The sequence below is a fragment of the Dermacentor variabilis genome, unplaced genomic scaffold (assembly GCF_050947875.1).
Source record: "Dermacentor variabilis isolate Ectoservices unplaced genomic scaffold, ASM5094787v1 scaffold_12, whole genome shotgun sequence".
NCBI lineage: Eukaryota > Metazoa > Arthropoda > Arachnida > Ixodida > Ixodidae > Dermacentor > Dermacentor variabilis.
In genome coordinates, this window is record NW_027460280.1 from 53,035,250 (window position 1) to 53,056,693 (window position 21,444).

Consider the following 21,444-nt stretch of genomic DNA (forward strand, 5'->3'; position numbering starts at 1 on the left):
AGTGCATTTGTGGTACAGCCTGCTAGGAACCCTTGTAACGTGGGTTCGATTGCGCTCAGCGTCGGAGAAAATAAGAGGATGTTTTTTTTTGTCATTGAAGAGCGGCACACACCTCTTGGCATATCGTACTAATATATTATTAAGAAGGCATTAATCATACGTTACTGAGAACCCTAAGAATGCTGACGCTATAAAACGCTGGTGTACCATGCATTGGGTGTCCATTAAGAAACCCCAGGTTTGTCCCAAGAGCACGTGTGAGACCCTACACATCCTGAAAATTTGTTCCAAGCGGATACATCTAGCGAACTCGTCGCTTGCAATGCGTAAATTGCAGTATGTGCCATAAAGTAATTAGTGATTTTTGTTAATTGCTCGATTATGCATTTCGATTTCTCGTGTAAGTGATGTCCATCTCAGATTAATCCAGCTCAATCTCTGGAATTTTCCTATCTGCCACAAGTGATTTTTTAAAATTCTGTATGGTCTGAAAAAAAAAAAAAAAAGCCACCCTCTGTAAGTTAGTGAATGACTACAGCTTCACACCACCCAGGAGGTTCCAAAAGTTCCCAAGCGACAGCTCCCATATCCGCCTAACGAAGGCCGGGTAAATCCACAGCCAATCTTGCTTTATGGAAAGGCGAACAGGAGCCTGTGCAGAATTTAAATGCATTTTCACTGTTTGCACATCCAAAATTTAGAGATAGGGCAAGTAGAATATAAAACCTTACTGTGGGCAGGAGAACCACTCTTTCAGCTGACATGTGGACTTCATTGTCGACAGAGAAATTTGTATTCTTGACACGGAGGCACGTTCCAAGCATGTTCAGTAGATAAGGAAGCGCTGCAGCGGATGATACCCGAGACTCGCTGGATACCATTGCTTTGACGCCTGTGGTAAGATGGCATCTCCGGCTTCACTTTCTTTTGAGGTACTAAAGTCTGCATGGAATTCTGTCTCTACTGCAGAAATATATGTCAGACTTGTTTTCCTTTTCACCTTTCTTGCGCTTGACTCGGAAATGGTTCTGTGATGCACTTGCCAGAAGCAAACGGGTGTCCGTGACCTAGTGTTGCGACTTGATCGGTTTTTCCACCGTTGAAACCAATTTTTCCTGCACGGAGTCAGCACCAAGTTCGACCCATGCATCGGCACGCCATTTGCTGGTTTTCAGATTCACCCTAAATTGACACATTATAACTTGCATTACAAGCGTTTGTTAGTATAGGGCGTTTAAGACTGCAAACGAATAAATTGCCGCAAGCTGATTCAATCATAGTTCCTGAAACCGCTCACCGTCGTGAAAGTGTTTTGTTATTCCCAGGGATGTGAGGGCTCGGGAAAAAAAAAATTTTGGAGGAGGAAAACCTTTTCTTTTTCTCATTTTCTTTCCGCTGCGCATTAAGAGCGGGAAAATAACAATCCAGATGTACTGAATAAAATGCAGTGCATTGATGTGAATCATGCGCAGTTAGGTTGATGTCACTTAGGGGGCATAATCATTCAGGTGACATGTTGATTCATACAATTTGTGTAACATTTTTGATGGCGGTGATGTGCTGCATCTCCATCGTTTGTTACTCTGAAAGGCAACCTCGACATGCGTCTCATGTCGCAGGACATAGGATCCGAACTGTTGCGGATTAGAAACTGCAGGAAAGACAGTCCTAGTAATACTCTCTTTTGTAATGATCGAGAAAAAATCTGTTTTGAAAGCCACATTAGATGCCTTGTCTAGCCTGTTGATGGATATTCGAGTCTATACGCAGAACACCGTTTGCTGTTGCCTTAACTTGGGATACTGAGCACGTGAGCCAATAGGTTGGCAGTTCAGTGCAGCATTTCCGAGTAGCTATTCTGTGTTTGTGTTTCTTTATGTCAAAGCAAGGTGCACCATTCTGTAGTAGTCCCATCTGGTTTTTTACCCTACAGTGACACAGAAGTGCACACCCTCCCTTATCACCGTTCCATTTTTATAACTTATTCCAGCAGTAGCTCTTCTTTGCAATGGAGCAGCTTGACCTGGGTTTCTGCCTCATTCAACTAAGGAAAGCCTCCACAGAAGTTCCTTCTTTTCCATGGCTCTCAATTTCGATGCAAGCCTTTATGCTGCCATATTCTAAAGTTGTAGGCTGTCTGACTGCCCAACTGGAAATAATGCACTTCTGGAGCAAGAATTTGGAGGTGCTGCTTAGGACAAATAGGCTAACTCGCTATAGATTTTACGTAAGGCTGACGATTTTAACTGTTATTAAAGGTGCACTAACGCAAATTGTTTGGCAGTGTTAGTACATTACACTTCACAAATTGCAAGAAGGAAACTTTTACCGTGAGGAGAAGCAAGGCAAAATAAAAGAAAAAATAAAACCAAAAATGGAACTCGGGTTGCGGCGCTTCTTTGAAGTTTCTCATGCTAGCTCATCCAGACGTCATGGATTTTTATACGGCGTTTGCGTGGACCTATAGTTGATGTTTTTCATTAAGGAAGGACTATAATTTACTGTGCGTTTTAAATAAGGCTCAACCTAAAGAGTTTTGAGATCTCTCCTGCCGTCAAAAACAGTCCAAATACGATAAGAAAACTTGAAATTCGTGACGGCATGTTTACGGGATGGTTCTGAGGTTTTTTTTAAAAAAAAAAGCGGTTGAATACTTTTACAATTGTTGACACGTTTCAAGCGGGTCGCAGAAGAGCATATACTTACGGCTGCTCCTTTACCACCCTTCCGTACGTTTAAAGGCTTCAGAAGAACTTCAGCTTGGCCTAGTTGGTGTTTACTGCATATCATATTGACCGCAAATAAGGATGGGGACAGCGGGACAAAACACATAAACAACACGGGCGGTAATAACGAACACACAACACCGCCCGTGTTGTTTATGTGTTCTCTCCCGCTGTCCCCGTCTTTATTTGCAGTCAATATGATATGCATCTAAAGGCGCCCACACGTTTGACAAAATATTTTTTTCATGGTAAACTCCCAACACATAATTGACCACGTTGCATCCGCAGTCCGAAAAACAACTTCTATTAGTGGCAGACAGTACGTCAGCCTCTGCCCCCCTCATAGAGTAAAGGAGCACAGCTTTCATGGCCGCTTGACGAGAATTCGGGAAACACCAATAATCTCCGAGCGAATAAAGAACTGGGTTATTTGTTTTATTAATGTCAACATCTTGGCCACAAGTTTTCAAAACAAGTCTTTGCGTGTACCCTCGTCTGCTGGTATTTTTACTTCCGTATGCTAAGAATGCAATATGCTTGGGATATTTTTGCAGTCTTTCCAAAATTTCCGGGAAAAAAAGTATTTTGTTCACTCTCTCTTTTTTAAGCCTTCAGAATTTCCGGAAATTTTTCATTTCTATGTATAGTTATTCCAATTGAGTTGCTTCCTCCTCCGGAGCGTCCTTCGAGTCCAAGCGGACACTCGTCTCCGATACGTGTTTGCGGCGGCCACCCGCGGTTGCCGCTTGTCTCGTTAGACACGTGAGCAAAACGGAAGCATATTGTTCGTTCACCTGGCCGCCACAGAACCCCGCATACTACGGAAAGGCGTTCAGCAAGCTTGATAGAGACCGACGGGTAAAGTCTATGGCCGCCGGCTTTTCCCGCTGGTCTGTTAAGAACACATTAACGTGTGCGAAATTTTATGCAACGCATTTATCTATTTTTCGTTTTTTTTCTTCTATTTTTGCATACAGTACTTGTCGCAAAAAGCGCGCCTCCTTCCCACGTCGGTGCCGGTTCGTTATTTCTGTCTTGGAGTTCTTTTTCATTTTTTTTTCCTTTTGTCTTTCCTCGTCCTTTTATTTCTTCTTTATATTTCTTTCTTTCCTTATTTCCTGTCCCTTTATTTTTGTTTCCTTCTTGCTTTCCTCTTTCGTTCCATTTTTCCTTCTCGATAGAGGCGGCAACTCCACGCCGTGGCTCGGCGAGGGAAAAGAAACGCCGAGCGAGGTTCGCTGCTTGCTGGATTTGCTCGCGTTGCTAGGGGATACGGTGGACGGTAAGCAGGGCGTATTTGAACGTAACAATGTTCTGCGCTACTATAGAAGGTACCAAGGAGCCAGGGGTGGTTTCCTGCTTAAGGTTACCGAGATTTTTGCTACGGAACTGGTTTGTGGAATCGCGTTGTCCGTCAGTTAACCGGGCGTCGGGACCACGCCTGGAATATAAAGCACGCCGCACTATTGTGCTCCGCACATTCAACTGCGAATTCTTTGAAAGCAACACTAAAGGGAAACATCTTTCCTTTAAAAAGGATAAATAAAGCTGTTGCTACGGCTGCTAAAGATAACTGAAATCGGTTATTTATTTGTACACATATCAGTACTACCAGCTGACTGCCCAGCCTCGCACACAAGCAATGTTGCTTATGCGGGCTGGATCTGTAACCATGACATGACTGGATGTAATAAAGATTATTATTATTATTATTATTATTATAGTTAAGATTAATAACATCTTAACTGATTTCATGTTTTTCTTATTCTTTAAAAACTGCATTTTCGTCAATTTCACGTTAATGGTTTGATTTTTCGAAGAGAAAGGTCCAAGTTGCCTTTCTCGAATTTCGCGCCGACACCCCAGAGCAGGTCCGTCACGTAAGTTATTTAAGAGTATCTTTTTTTTTTTTTCGTATTCGGTCAGTTGCGGCTCAGTAAATGTCCTTGCAGCTTGCCTAGTCATTGGCTCTTTTGGCATCTGTGCGGTCCATATTTACCTATAAAAATTTAATTAGTCTCGAGCAGGCACCGTCAAAATCCAGGACGACGCGGCGAGCTAGTGCGGGAATTGCAAGGCGGCGTCGCCACCGGCGCTTTTCGTTCTCATGTCCTTTCAGGCTTCTCCCGCGGTGGGCTTTTAATTGGTATTCTATGGAAGGACATCATTTACTAATACAGCTCAAGTTACGTTTCTCTTTAGCGTTCCTTTAAGGTGCACCGAAATTTCGGTAAATTGGCATTTTCGCGTTTCACCTCGCGAAAGTGAAACTATCCTTGAAAGCGATCGACCGAGAATATGCGCCCGTGTGAAGAAGTTTTACCAACTTGAGTCGGGTTTTATGCATGGGCTGTTTATTCACTCGTATATTTTTTTATTATTATTATTATGAAAGGCGAGGTGAAATTGAGCGACGAAGCTTCGGGAACCGCCAAGCCATTAGAGGAAGAATGTTACGTTAACACATTGCAAAAGTAATTCGGTATACAATCCGCGATGAGTTAATACTGCTTTTGACGACAGTTATGTTTTTGTTTGTTGTTCTTCGAGCACGTTAGTACGCCAGCCAATCGTGATGCTGGTTGGTCGTATTATTAGCGAAGGTCGATGGCTAACGGCTCCTATAGGAACGAAAAGCTGCGTGAATTCGACCTGTCTCTGACGTGCCCACAGTTTACCCCATGGTAGTCCGCTTTTAGGATTGTCGTGAAAGGCATTTGTTCGAGGTATCAGCGTAGGTCATTTTCTCACCGCACCAGAAATCAAAGTTGGCGGTGGCATGTTTCCTCTCTTATCTCTTGCATGTTAACGCTCCGCGCCAAAACATCGCTCTTGGCGCACTCGCCTTGCGACGGTGGCAGCGGAAAATTCCAGAGCATCTGACGACGTCATGTCGGCACTTTCACTCCCTGCCCCGCTCAGACAAAAACGCCATTTCACTCTTTCCACACCGAGGGCTCTGGGCCAGATTTCAGGGATCATCCGATCTGCAAGGTGGTAATCTCTTGTCATTGTGCTGTGAGTGTGTGTGTACCCCCCCACGCGTCTACGCCTCTACTCCGATGTCGGCAGTTATCCGAAGTCCTGACAACAAACTGCACGCCTTTGCCTCTTTATGATAAGTGCCTTAGGGCCGGAGCATCAATCGTCCGCTCCGCCACGACGGGGCCGTCATTCGTGCTGGTGCGTAGATATTGCACGTTATATCAGGCGTGTTTACAACGGTCGCTTCTATAGCCAAGTGCGGGTCTCGTTACCCCTGCGTTCCGCGCTGTAAACACATCTCGCCGCACAATCGGCCGTCTTGGCGTATCATCTTGGCGTGTGGCCATTACGCAAAAAAGGGGGAACAGTCTCCTTCAGGTGTCATTCAGTGCGGATGTGGGCTCACGTAAGTGAGGGCTGTGGCTGTGCGCAGCGCGGACAGTCTAAATACGAAGTCGCGGTTTGTTAATACTGCCATGCTTTGCTGTAAAAAAAGAAGAAAAATAAATGCAGATATCATGCACTGTGGGAATCGATTTAAGCGAAGCTTTCTGTGTTGGTTGCCTTGATTGGCGATAATGAGCGGTGATGTTGACGGTGAAAGCTTAATCTCTAACACGAGAGTGGTGAGTTGATGTTAAACGTTACCTTGCGAACCACTGCTGTTTGCGTATTACACAGAACATACAGGGAGAGGTGTTTGCTTGAGCATTGTCATTGTCTCACACGGCACATCTTATCGTGGCAGAAGTATTAAACTTGAATTTGATTATGGTTCTGTACGTGCCAAAACCACAATCGGATTATGAGGCACGCCGTAGTGGCGGACTCCGGATTAATTTTGACACCCGTGATGTTCTTTAACGTGTCCCAAAATCGAAGTGCACGTGCGTTATTCTGTTTCGCCCCCGTCGAAATGCGGCTGCCGCGGTCGGGACCAAGCCGTGACCTCTATACTCCGTTCCATACATAGCAGTCAACGCTGTGGAAGCTACGCAAGAAGTTCGGTGAAGAAACGTTATCAGTCTGCGCGTTCCGTCCGCGCTGCGTTGCGCGCCAAGAGCCTTCGCTCGCGCGAGCATGCACGTGAGGCTTCTCGCGACGTGCTGCACACAAAGAAACCCATAAAGAACAACAAAAATAAAAATGATCTAAAGCAAGGCATTAGCAGCCGTATACCACAGTGCGTTTATTTCTCAGGATTAAAATTTGTTTCATTTAATATTGAGTCTATATAAATAGTTGCGCACAAGTGCGGTCAAAAAAACATCGAACTATATACAAGTGCGAGCGAAGCCACTGCAAGGAGTCTCTCTAGCCTCCACAGCGTCGGCTGTTATGTATGGAACAGAGTATGGCAGTGCCATAGCCGCAAAGCTACCGCGGCGGGCACAGACGTATTCATTTGACGGTCGACCGCTTCCGTGTGCCAGACAGCAGCAGCTGCAGTGAGAAAGCTGAAGGAAGAGGCAAAGAAAGTTTCGCTTTAAAAGTGGCACTTGTACATTTATGCGATCTCATGTACAAAGGGTTTGTTTTGTTTACAAAAGCCTGTTTCTTTAACGACGCGTGGGCGAGAGCGACGCCTGACCTTTTCAGGTGGGAGCGGAAAAGCTGAAAGCAAAGAAGCGCTTGAGGCGCCCGTGAAGACTCATTTCGAGAAGCGCATACGCACACAGCGTATGTCCATCATGACGCGTGCTACCGCTTCTGTCGTGAACTTGTTGCCCCAAGACAGCAGCGAAGAACCAAATGCCGTTGCTCCTTCGTATATTGTGTTCGGCTAATTACCACAACGCGTCTGTCTATTTTTATGTTTTATTTCATCTTACGTTTTGTAGCTCAATGTCCTGGCTGCTACCTTTGCAATCGAGAAATAAAACCATTTTGTCCTATTCACAATGTAAGCCGCGTGGAGCTTTTCTTGCGCGAGACACGCGCCGCCCCAGTGGTGCTATCACAGGCACTTCCCGCGCCCGCTTCTTGGGCCCACGACGCTGCAATGGAACGGCACAGGCCACGCGAGGTGCGTTTTGGCGTGAAAAAGGCTCCATGTGGGCCAGGCTTTGCTTCCTACAGAAGCGGCGCCCGCTTGCTTTTCACGACGCGTCAGCAGTAGCTGGCGCATTCCTTGCGGCCACTGGAAACGCCAAGCCCGTTCCGGACAGCGCTGCAGAGACGGGCGGATCTAGTTTCTTGATCGGTCATTTGGGAGCGCTGAGATAGTGGCGCTATCACGCGCTAGTTTCTGTATTTCGAGGCCTTTCTTTAAAGGCTTGTACAAGAAGCTCCATGAACGTTAATTTGTTGGCAACACTTCAGACGGCCATGTTTAAATGTGATCTACAACTTTCGTATTGAGACTTTCTTGGTGAAGCCAATATTTAAAAGGTTAGGAAAGGTATAGGTAATTAGTTATACTAATTGACTGACTTTGCAAAGCGAAAAAATATATACCACAGACTAGGCCGCGCGATTCTCAACACTACTGAGTTAGTTTCAGTCCCCTAGCACACTCCGTCGTTTTTAAAACATTGGTTACCTTTAGCTGGGAAACCCTGTTAACCATGCCTAAAGAAGCCGCAAATGTCACAAGCAAGAAACAAATACAACGAGATCAGTTCCAAAGTTCACATATGTTAAACATCAGCAGCCACATGTGTGTTAGAGAATAATAAAAAATAAAACTTACAGTCGTAACTTTTTCGCACAAGCAAGTCAAATATGACCGGTGGGGGAAGAATTTTATGGCTAAACCTGCAACCAAAGGTCATTGGTGACGCTATGTATTCAAACGCAGTAGTGTGTGTCTTTATCATTCAAACTAGGGCGTTTTCGCACTGGCTGTTGAAATCGTTCATCAGACTCGCGAGCTCGGCCCGCACTGGCAACGGCGAGGCAGTTTCACCGTTTGCACGCGTGCTCTGCTACTAAGCCACCTTCAACGGGGGAAAAAGGGGGGGGGGGGGAAACAAGCAGGGAAACTGTTTTTCGCTAGCACATAGGAAGTGAGTAATGATACATGACCGAAATTAACAGCAGTCGTACGTCCTCCTTCGAAGAAGGGGTGGTTCGGTCGCGAGTCGCTACTGACATTCAGCGCGTTGGTTGCGATGTGCGCTCGCACTGTTCGGGGCACCGTGCCAGCATTCACGTGACACCACGGGAGGCGTTCCGTATCATTTGGCCCCTTGCTTCTTGCAGGGTCCCCGAGTCGCAGCTTTCCTCTCGAAAAGAAGCGCGTGTCGCTGCTGATGACAGCGGGAAAACAGAGTCCACTGAGTGCCGCGTGCCCATCAGATACGATTTTAAAAAAAATAAGACCCTGAGGTTTTACGTGAAATTAAATTCTGGGGTTTTACATGCCAAAACCACGATTTGATTATGAGGTACGCCGAAGTGAGGGGCTCCAGGTTAATTTTGAGCACCTGGAGCTCTTTAACGTGACCCTAAATATAAGTACACAAGTGTTTTTCTTTCCTTCTTTTTTTTTTTCTGTCTCGGCGGCGGCGGACACTGAACCCGCGACCGCGAACTCAGCGCCACAGCCACTAAGCTACGGCGGCGGGTAGTTTCGATTTTAAAGCAAGAGAAATACTGCGATTTAAATTCCGGTGGCCCGCATGCTTTGTGTATGTTTCCGATATGAAGAAACTCTGCTCGCCCACTTTCGAGCTATCCTAACCTTATCTAACCCAACCTGACCAACCTAACCTAACTTCTAGGAACAGTGTCCAAGAGAAAAGTACACATATACGTTAGTCAGCAAATGTTGCTATACATGGTGTCTCAGCTAACTTTAGCCAGAGTTTAAAAATATGCGAATGCCGCGTAGCTGGACAGAACCAAGGTAATGTTGTTTTCCGTCGCTTAGGGATGCTCAAGTTATTTTTCATTCTGCCTAATTAGATAATTAGTCCTAATCAATCAACTTCTAAAACATTATAATTAGATGAAAAGTGCCAAAGAGAAAATTGTAGAGCGACATGAAAAACTGCCGATACAGCTTTCTGTTGCTCAATGCGTGCTCCGTCAAAGTGTTTTTCCGAGCGCGAAAGAAGCCCGCAAATGCACGCGAAATTGCCGCACGACTAACCGCTCGAGGCAGTGTGCGTGTATTCGCGGGCTCCTTTCACGCTTGGAAAAACACTTTTACGTAGCGCGTATTGAGCAACAGAAAGCTGTATCGGCAGTTTTTCATGTCGCTCTATAATTTTCTCATTGACACTTTTCATCTAATTATAATGTTTGAAAAGTTGACTAATTGATACTAACTATCTTATTAGGCAGAATGAAAAAAAGCTATTTGAGTATCTCCAAGCGACGGCAAACAACATTGCCTTGGTTCTGTGCAGCTACGTGGCATTCGCATATTTTTTAAACTCTGTCTAAAGTTAGCTGGGATACCCTGTATAAATAACATCACGGTACATCAGTTTACAACCACCGGCGCTGATAAAACCGTAAGATTTATTAGCCTTCTTGTTAAATGTTTTTGTTTTTCAATATTGGTGCTCTTGCCTGCGGCGCTGTGTATACGCGCATGATTTACTGTCTTGTTTTCATTGCGCAAACCCGATTCGCTAAGTGGCGATCGTTGAGAAAGAAAGCGCACATTAAATGTCGCTTGGGGATGGTTGCTCCACGGCGGCTCCCTTGCGTTGTACACCGTTAGCTGTGTCAATCTGCTTACGCAGCCCACAAGAACAACAAAGAGGGAAAAAGTAGACGCGACGCTCGAATCTCTTTTATATGTCACCGCGCCTCATGTTTCAACCTCTCCAGTTTCTAACCGCAGCCGCAATGGAGACGAGCGTTGCCACGGCAGCGGCGGGATAGTCGCTGTTGCTGCCCCAAGTGGAGGGCGAATGAGGCGTGCGTCATACTGATGCATTCCGTTCTCGGCGATGTTTTCAGCCAACGTCGATACGTTTTTCGGTATTCTTTAAACAAGTAATAATAATAATAATATGTGGGGTTTTACGTGCCAAAACCACTTTCTGATTATGAGGCACGCCGTAGTGGAGGACTCCGGAAATTTTGACCACCTGGGGTTCTTTAACGTGCACCTAAATCTAAGCACACGGATGTTTTCGCATTTCGCCCCCATCGAAATGCGGCCGCCGTGGCCGGGATTCGATCCCGCGACCTCGTGCTCAGCAGCCCAACACCATAGCCACTGAGCAACCACGGCGGGTCTCTTTAAACAAGAGCTTTCTGATTATTACAGTTTCGTTAACACGACTTCGGTAGCTAGAAGCAGAGGACACTGACTGTATCATTACACTAGCCTGCATTCTAGAATTATCAGCGAGCCTATCTTGTAAGTGGAAGCAGCGACAAAATCATGCCGAATTAATTTTTCGAGTTTGGCTCAGATCGAATGAAATCAGTGCAACTCACCCCCCACCACTACCCTTCAAACACACATAAAAAGAAAAAAAAACACTATTACAGAATAGGTGACAAGCGCAGGCAATTGTAAAGAGAGATACATATGCACATACGTACGTGCAGTCTCTATCAAAAGTTTCTAAGCCGCCGTATGTCATTGGACCTATTGTTGGGCTTGGAACGTGGCCCCCTGAAGAACTTTCGCTGCATCAATTTTCGAGAGGACGACGAGGAACGGTGCCTCTCGCTCTCCCAAGCGTTGGAGCGGCATGCGTGAATCCTTGTACATTGTGACGCTCGGCGCGCTCCGGTTCCAACTGCCGAAGAATATGAATGGCTGTATACGTGAAAGCTTGCCAGCTGGTGAGGGCGTTATGCGTCGCGAGTGTATCAGCGCTTCTAGTTAGGCCAGTCAGCACTAGCAGGCTGTTTCGACGCATGGCAAAGAACTGTCGCGACAACTTTCAGGCAACTTAAAATGTGCTATGGGGAGGGTATCAATAGTGCACTGAATGTAAAACCGCGTCGTTCGATTCGATGAACAGCGAACGCGCTTGTCGGTATCGGCGTTCCCGAAGTGTGTACTTTTGTTTAGCGTGCACAATTCATACCAATAAGTTTTTCTCGATCTCGAGTCCCTCGGCTTCCCCGACTGATCGCCTGCGAAGCCTCACAAACACGTGAGATACTTCTAGTTTTGCCTTTAGCTGTATCTCCAAAGATACCCGTACGCCCGGCAGCGACAGCAAGTGGTCATTGCTGCAGCTTCGACGCACTGCTGTTATCGGCTGAAAGGGTTCTCGAAACCATAGTTAAGAGCGATCGGTGCGCTGCCAAAAATAAACCGGCCATATCGCCACCTAAGCGCGCACGAAAAACAATAGACGGTTGGAGTATTTCGCTCACTTATGCACCACCTTCGACGACTGCATGTGGCTCGCGAACGCACTTGCAAGATTTTTGTTTGTTTGTTTGCACAGTCGAATGGCCTAGCGGTCAGTTTCTCCGCGTTTCTACAGCGGAACGTTCGATCATTGTAGCATTTAGGCTTTGTAGCGTTTACATGTATAGGGAATCTGCGAACCGTATACTGCGCTAACTGTCGTATTTGTTCCCACGATGGGCGCGCTAACAGCAAGATAGAACGTTGCGATGCCCTCCTTTCTGTTGGCACGCTCACAAACGTTTGCGTCATGCCGATGATTAGGCGGGACTGCACGTGTATACTCAGCATAAGGTAAATACGCTTTGGCAAATCGAAAGTTGTCCTTTCGTCTGTGGCGGCACTTGTCATATAAATTAGGGCTTGTTGTGTGCAGGTCAGAGGCAATTATTGTTGGTTGAAGCGCTATCCTGAGTGAAAAAAAACCCTTCTTTTCTCGCGCCCTTTATATATACTCGTAACGCGTCCAACAAGCAACAACAAAATCCCGTTAACACAAACGCAGCCCATACACACCGAGAAAAGGGGGGAAATGCTACTCGGCCGAAGGATAGAAACAAAAATGTACACGATGTTTAGACAAATAATCAGTTATTGCGCAATTTCGTCGATCAACGCTTTGACAAATATTGTTTGTACGGAAGACGCTGAGTTGGTGAGAGTGAACATGTTCTTGAGAGAAGTTTGTGACAACCAAAGTCGGAGTGCTTTGTTATAACCTTCTGTGGCACATAAAAACGAGAAAAAAAAAAACGCGTGGGAACAGGAAGGTCTGCGGATTAAATTATTTTGCGATTTCCATCAGAACTACCGACATCTGACTTCAACCGTCTAAAGCTCAGGGAAGGTACGATGTGTTAGCTGAACGGAGTCATGCCTTTTTGCCGAAGCGGTGTTTAAGATGGTTATAATATTTTTCTGGCGCGTTTTCAGTTCTTTGAAAGATGTTTAGCGGGACTTCCTTCTTTGTTCTTTGTCCGCTCTTGTGAGACAAGCGTGACACGTACTTATGTCACTGATAGAGCGAAGGGACGCCTCGTTAGCCGAAAATCTTTTGTCAAGCGCGCACTCTGCAAAGCCCCGAATCTGTCAGAGCAATTCAGCGACGCGGAACACATTCCTGGCGAGAACACGCATAAAAAAAAGCGGGAAATGGACGTATACGCGCGCAGACGCAAACAAGCGCTCAAAAAAGAAAATAAGAAAGATGAGATGAATAATGGGAGACATGCCAGATCGCAGACAACTGTGCGACAGGATGTTTTCCGCGCGCACTTGAAGACCGCGCACGAGCGCTGGCCCGCGTCGGTATACCGCAGCGCTCGGTTAAACACTCGCGCCTGTTCGCACGTCGGCCTCGGGAAATCGCGGGTCCTTCGGGCGGCCCACTGCGCGTGTACTAAATACGACGCATTACGCAACGTACAGGCGACGTTGGCTGCCGAAAGCGCGCTCTCGACTACGTTGCTCTGAAGCTCTCGCGACCTTCATGGCATAGCTTGGCGCCTGTGAAGTCAACGGCCGACTCCGCGGTGCCGTTATTCGCCGAGGAGGCAAAGACACGAGCCCTTGTACCGGAATGGGGGTCGTTCAACGCATAAACGGGCGATCGATCGACCCGCTTCGCATTCGTTAAACTCTGTTTCAAGTTGCTTGTCCGGTTCGTCGTTCACAACGGCGAATGTCTGCGAGAGCGTGTTGCCTCGGCGCAGAGGTGTACGCGTAACCCACGAGGCATGAAGCCGTGATTTTACAGAAGCAGCCCTGCTCGTCATGTCGATGCCGCGACAAGGAAAAGAAAACAGAAATAAAGGAAAGAAAGAAAGGAAAAATGTGGCACTTCCACTCCACGATTATATCATTGCGGTTTTGACATTTCGGATCAATTCGCAATGGTTTTGAGGTATTTACGGCTAATGCGGGAAACCTACGTCCTTGTGACGCATGTCCCGTACTGGAAGAAAGTCCAAAGCAACATGCATCAAACAGGGCTCAACGAATATTCATCTTAGTGTGCGGTGAGTTGTAGAACAGTGCAGCTTTCTTACAGCAGAGCGCCACAACCTTTGCCGCAGTTCAGCAGCGTGCTATGGAGGAGGCAACGATAATAAACGTCAACAGGCGTATAGATAATTTCGGAGAAGGGTCGTGCGTTGTCATCACGGGCGTTTCGGTGATGGTCGTTTTCGAGCGCACACCGACAGATTTTTGAAGTGTTCGAAAGTTAATCGTGTGAAAAAAAAATCGAGAAAACTGTACAGTCCTTTAAATTAGAGAGATGTTCACAGGAGGATGACGACTTGAAGGGACTACAGCGGCTGATAAAGGAATGTCGCTGGAGCCAATGTTTCGAGAACTCCCTTTATCGAAAAGCTGGCTCTTTATTCAAACACTGTTAATCACTGTGCAGTCATCTGTGTGGCGATCGTGCCACGTTTCACGTTTGGCGGGAACCGGCACCGATGGAAGAACAGCGGCAGCTGTCCACAGTACGAACGATCACAATTGCGTAGCTTTCTTTAAAAGGCTCTCTGATTGGATCAGTTCGTTCATGTGCTGGCACAGTCTGCTACGCGTGTGACTGCAGTGTTAAAGGGCATAACGCCACGCCGGTGCCTGAGACGTCGAACACCGCAACACGCTTAGGAAGCAATTTTCTTATCGCGCAGATAAATAATTGAAGCCAAGTTTCGGTCGAGATAAACGGGTTCTTAAATATTGCAGGAAAGTTGGCAGTTCGTGAACGAGGAGATTATACACGCTGAAAGCTTACTCAAGGGGGCTATTCGTACGCCCTGCACACACACACGCGACGCACGCCTGGAACGTTCGCGCGCGAGTACCTGCAGCCCCCCTTGCAACACCCGGGCGGACCTCGAACACTTAGTCTGGGTCTGCCCGATGTATTCTGGCCCCAGGCAAAGGGCCCTTGCTTCGCTCCCAACGGAATGGCGACCCACCTCCTTACAGACCTGGGCGCTACCGCGACACTGCATGCAGTGCTGCGACCGCCAACGAGCTCTGGCGGTCACTGTACTAATTCCTGGACGATCCTAAGGCTCCAGCCACTGGGACCAGGCTTCATCTCGAGCCTACCAGCGAAAGCACCAGACTCTATGATGTAGATAATTAAGTCCCCCACTGTTTCCCTTACCTTCTCACTCCCGCCACTTCCCAAGCGAATTCACTGCAGCCCTTAAGGACAAAAAATGTGAATAAAGACGTGTAAACAACAACACATGCACACATACAGACACACACATACATGCACGCACGCACGAACACACGCGTGTGTGTGCGTGTGGCAGGCTGCTGAGCATGTGGTTGAGGGTTCGATTCACGGCCGTGGCGGCGCGCATATTAATGCGCGCGCGAAAGCATACCGAAAGCATGGCATATTCACATTTACTTTAAAGTATCCTAGGTCGTCAAAATTAATCCGGAGTCATCCACTACGGCGTTCCTCCTTATCCAGTGTGGATCTTGAGATATAAAGCGCCCTTAGTTAACGTCACGGTTTCTCGATTAAGACTAGAATTGTGAGGAATGTAGCGTGTGCAGCTTGGACTGCGGTATTTATAGTATCCGCATTTGAAGGTGAAGCTCTTTTCAAAAAGATTCATGCAAATGAGGCGAAACCTGGACTATCCTTGCCCGTTCTCGCTTTTTGAACCGTCTGTGATTTGCACTGCTGCCGCGTACAGCATGTTGTATACAGTGCAGTTGACGCTATACGCGCGGATACAAATTCCTTCGTGGAAACAGGGTTCCTCGATTTGAAACGCAATGTCGAAGCTGGTGCTAGTTTGTGTTTTGCTTCTGTCAACTTTTTAACGTGCATTTCTTCGTTCTGTTGCGGCAAAGCCGTCTCAGAGGCACCCGAGGAATAGTACGCTGCCACATTTCCCCGCCAGCGGTGCTGAATGGCTGCCGGCGCGTCACCAACAAAAAGAATCCGGTGGGATCTCGAGGAACAATCTGTCAATCACATACTCCGATGCACCGATCCACGTCAGTGATGCATGCGGCTGACGTCGCGCCGCCGGCGTTGCAGGCGCTCGTGTTTCAGTCGGCCGTGTGGGAGTTAATAATAAGCATACTACTGTGCGCGCGTTGCACAGCTCGCAGATACAGCGACCGAATTGAGAGCAAACAGCGTTACCCCCATCATCTCCCCTCTCCCTCTTACGGTGTATCACCTCCGATCGGAGACTGCAGTCGATATTCTGCTCAGCCGAGCGTGAAATGAGCTCCCGCGTTGTGGCAGGCCGCGCCTGAAGTTATTTCCGACAGAAGCTCTCTTCGCGCTGGAATCTGCTGACGTTTGGAATGGCGTAACTGAAATGCGCAATACATAGGCCTTTCGATTGCGCACGAGTCATGCTCTATTACAGGTAGATCCGAGGCGTATAGACAGAGGCCACGTGCACTTTGATTTATTATTTAGATTCTTGCAGCCACCACTGGCGACGAAGGGTTTTTCTCGAGGAAAGGCGCCTAAAGGCAATTGCTAACGAGCTGTCAGTGACTTAATGACTGAATACGACCTTGTACAGCGATGAAAGATGCAGCGACTTGCAGCGTTAGAATGAAATGTCCCTGGAACTTTCGATGGATACATGATCTGCCGCTCTGCTCCCCGAACAGTGAACTCAAGTGCGTGGGTGGACCAATGTCAGACCTCCTTGGCTTAGCCCATGATAGAGACAACGTGCCCGGCATTGCATACTCACTGCACATGCTGACTGTGCTGCCAGCGCAACACTGTTTTGACATGCAAGCAGATAATAGTTCGTTCGCAAATGGCACCGAGATAAAAGGAAAACGTTGACAAATACAACTGAAATGTCAGCTTCCTCAGCTCTAAATTCATTCTCGTACGTAATGAAAAAAATCAATCAATCAATCAATCAATCAATCAATCAATCAATCAATCAATCAAAATAAAGTGTTCTATATGACCACAGAAACGAAATCAAAGTGCCACCTAGAAAAGCGGTATATAGTGGTCTGACGCCAACGACGACGATCCCAGCCGTCAAAAACACGACAGCTCACAGGTCCTGCACCCGTGATCCACTCCTGGGTGCATGCGGACTGAGAGCATTTTCTTTTCTGGTGATTTTGTCTGCCCAGGAAATATGAGCACGGTACCCGCACAGTACTCATCTCTGTAAAAAAAGAAAAAGAAAGAAAAAAGCGGAAGTGGAAGGAGTGGTCCCGTAACCGGCTCGCAGGGAGTGCGAAGCCTCCCTTTCCGCGTGCGACACTTCTGGCTCGTGCGTCGCGCCCTGTGGTCTAGCGGTTGCCAGAGGATAGGCCGCTTTGGTATTCCTAGTACCCGTCCACGCGCGCTTTCGGGTCACTTCGAGTGCACTGCAGGCCCGGCCGGCTGGCGAGTGGCTGTGCGTGGCCACTGCTGTTCGCGGAGAGGCTCCTGACTGCTAACTGTCTGTGTATATACAGTGTACACCGAGCGTGGCAGGGAGGGGCTATTGTGGCAGGACTCCTTATCGGCACGCCGCACAATGGCATCTCGAGGGTCCCAGAGAGGCCGCCGCCGAGGCAGTTGCGGCGCCAGGCGACCCTACATTCGGGACCTGCGTTGTTTCTCCACGTCGAGGCGTAGTCCTGGCTCGCGCCCCATGGCGCGCTGTGTACTCTGCACTTCGGTTGCAGGGAATCTCCTCGGATCTCGGTGCTTGCTGATCCCAGTAAAATGTAGAGCGGGATGGTTGCGGGTGCGTGACTCTGGTTGATACATCAGCAGTAGACGGCAAGTGGACGCTTAAATAATGAAATAACAGGCGTGAAAATGTGAATGCACAGCCTAAAGGCGGAAGACGAGTTGAGTGAGCAGATATCTTTGTTCGCAATAACTGTTTGTCGTTTAGCCGGTCGCCTTCGTTAATAGTACGTCAATTTATTTATTTATTTTGCAAGAACCGTCGGGTGTTACAGAAGGTTTCATGATTGGTCAGCGCGCATCCCTTGCGAACAGCTATAGCATATAAAACTCTTCGTGAATACGGCCCAAGATTCTTAAATTGGTGCACGGTAAACGCTGCACAAATACACATAACGTCGGTATATCTTATCAGAGGAAGGCAAAACACGTGCATGGACATTTCCCTTGTAGGAGCTGCTGGCGAGATAATAAAATAATTTTAGTATGGAAATTTACATGAACATAAAATAAGCGAATCCGAGTCCGTTCACCAAGGTTACACAGAGAACGTACAGGTTAAGTCATGTCCTATATAGAGTTGAGGAACGCCTGGACAAGGCAAGCGCTGGTTCTAGTTTGTCCATAGTCGACTACATCGACCAGTTCTGGCGGCGCCGTGGTTAACACTACGATTAGTAGTTAACGGCGCTGTGGTTAACAATATTACGAGAGGAATAACATTACGGTGGAAGACTTCACATGTCACGGCGTCTATAACTGCAGAATTCACAGCTCTGCGCGATGCAGTTCAGTTCATTGTCACAGATATCCTTGAAGTAGGGGCCTTGTTTGGCGACTCAAAGCCGGATTTACAATGTATGCAATTGGTTCTCCGACGTGGTGCTCATGACCAGTTGACGCATGAAATCGTCGCACATCGCTACCACGCGAGGTTGCCTGGTCATTGCGGAATCGCCGAAAATTATTACGCAGACAAGCGAATTTCACATGAAGAAGACCACACCTTCCCATCCCACTCGGACAGAGACGCTGGGAGGCCACTTGACCAGCTAGTACGTACAATGTCGTTACCAGAGTGGAACGTCCCAAATATAAGGCGCACCATACTGCGCGAACAAAGCTCTTCGCTGTAACTCTGACTACCACCTGGACTTCAGAGACCTGAGGCATTGCTTCTGTGTCGACTGTGGTGAGTTGCCTCCACGAAGGCTTGCACAACATTAATTGGAATGACTTTTCGGTTGTGAAAAGAAAATAGACGGGAATGGTAAAGGCGGTGCAAAAAAGGACGCAGACAGAAGAGAATGGAAAAGTACAAGGCTATCCTTCTCTGCCCTCAGTCTGTGCCCTTATTCGCGCTGCCTTTACCAATCGACTCCTCTGAATACGTAACAGCATGCCAAACTTTCGGTGCTTTTGAGAACACGTATTGTGCCATTGTCCTTGATTTGATATACAATCACTATCCAACGCATTGCGATGACAGGACGATAGGCCTTTCTCCGTACAGGCGCTGCTGGAACACCGCCTCTATTGCTTGACGGCCCATGAGGCAGTGCAGGCAGTTTTGAGGTTCTTCAGTGCCAGCGGGGCCTGTGCGAATGTCTGTGACTACGTGGAGATGTCCACACGCGTGTACACATTCACCCCCTCCCCCTATCTGTCTCCTTCCTATTCCCCTGTTCCCATTCCCCAGCATAGGGTAACCAACCAGACGCTCTCCTAGTTAACATGCTTGTCTTCTCCGTTTGTTTTCTTCTCCTCCCTTGCATGCATACTGCATGGATATTTCGCGACTTTGTCATTGGCGAAGAACGCACTTTGTTCTTTTTAATTGCCTTTTCTGGGTACTATGTTAATTTCGTTTGGTCTGCCTTGCAGCGGTCGTTTCCGGTTATCAAATGTTATCAGTAAGAACCGATTTATTTGCTACTGTGGATTTGAACTGCATCAAGTAAATGACGACAGGTTTATGTGTTTTGTCTTAAAACTCGGTAATACATAAGCAATAACACTCGCTATGGATGTACATACGTTTCGGAGTTTCTAAGCAGTTCTAAGCAGGAAGCTCTGAAAACGGTCTAATGGTAGAACTGAGGCATTCAATTAATGTAGTTGTGGTGGTCTAACAAACGTTTGACATCCCATTCAGTTCGAGGAGGTTATCTGAAAGAATTCAGTCAAAGTACCGATTTGGGCGAGTGGGTTATGCATTGCGAAATGTTCTCTTTTTATTTTTTTGTTTGCGCTATCAGACACGGACATAAAAATGAACACCTAAAGCGCTTCGCGTGTCCTGTACCCCTTTTCTATGTCCGCGTCTGTGAGTGAGTGAAGTAACTTTATTTTGGTCCAGAGAAGACGCGTCTGTCAGCGCAAAATCTATTTCGCATTTCGCTATCTGAAAGTAGCCACAAGCATATTCGAAATCAACTTATTAAAAGACCAGAAAATTCCCGTACTGATCATTCCCACTCCCATTGAATTACCACACTGAAGCCTTTCGCAGATGTGCTACTAAGATCGTACGCGCTACTAAAATCCCGGCCGCGGCGCCCTCATTTCGATGGGGGCGAAATGCAAGAAACGCCTGTGTACCGTGCATTGGGCGCACTTTCAAGAACCCCAGGTGGTCGATATTAATTCGCAGTCTCCCACTAGGGCGTGCCTACTAATGAGATCGTGGTTTTTGGCGCGCAAAATACCACAATTTTGAATGGGCTGCTAAACACCTGGAAACGCTTGGGCACGCTCGAAAGTGTCGCGGCATCCAGCGAAGATGTCTCGGAGGTTCCGGCTTAGGACGCGTTGTTGGCACCTCTTTGTTTATTGTCCCTAACAGCCATCCATTAATGACGCTATTGGGGTGTATAACATAAGAGATTATTATACGACTGCGAAGCAGGAATAACGTGAATAAGCACCTCGCAAACATGCAAAGATAGAAGCGAACACTTTCCATTTATGATGGCCCCTATCACACATGGCAAAACGCACGTAACGCTGTTTTTACGGCGGAATCTGTAGATTATCGTAAACCAATCGCAGGAGAGAGGTTTCTCAAGTGCAATATTACGCCATAAATTGTTCTTCAGTTAGTTTTTTTCTATTTTTGCTTGCAGCAATATACATTAAGTGTACTTTCGCACTGTCTGTCTCAAGTGTAATATCATGCCCCTCGTCCCCCCCCCCCCCCCCCCATACACACACACATGCACGCGACTGACGTACATTGTTGGGAAAGTTGGGGCTTAGTTTAAATAAATGAAGGTGAACGATAATCGACGAGGGCAAAGCCGAGAAGAGAGAGTACGACCGCTCATTGTCCTTTCTGTGCTTTGCCCCCATCAGTTTCGGGCTCGGCTTTATACTTATTTAAACAGTGCATGCTTAAAGAGGTCCGCGATATGCAGTACATTACAAGTAAAGCCTTAAGTGCTAGTACGTTCCGAAATATCACTTTTTTTTGAAACAGCCGGCTCTACTGCACAACATTTCGATTACTCGGAAGGGCTTCAATTTTTTTTTTTCGCCCACTGCGGTGGATTAGGGCCTATGACGTTGTGCGGCTGTGCAGGAGGTCGCGGGATCAAATCTCGGCCGCGGCGGCCGCATTTCGGCGGGGGCGAAATGCAAGAACGTCCGTGTATCACGCACTTGGGACACGTTCAAGATCCCCTGGTAGTCCAAATTATTCCGGAATCCTC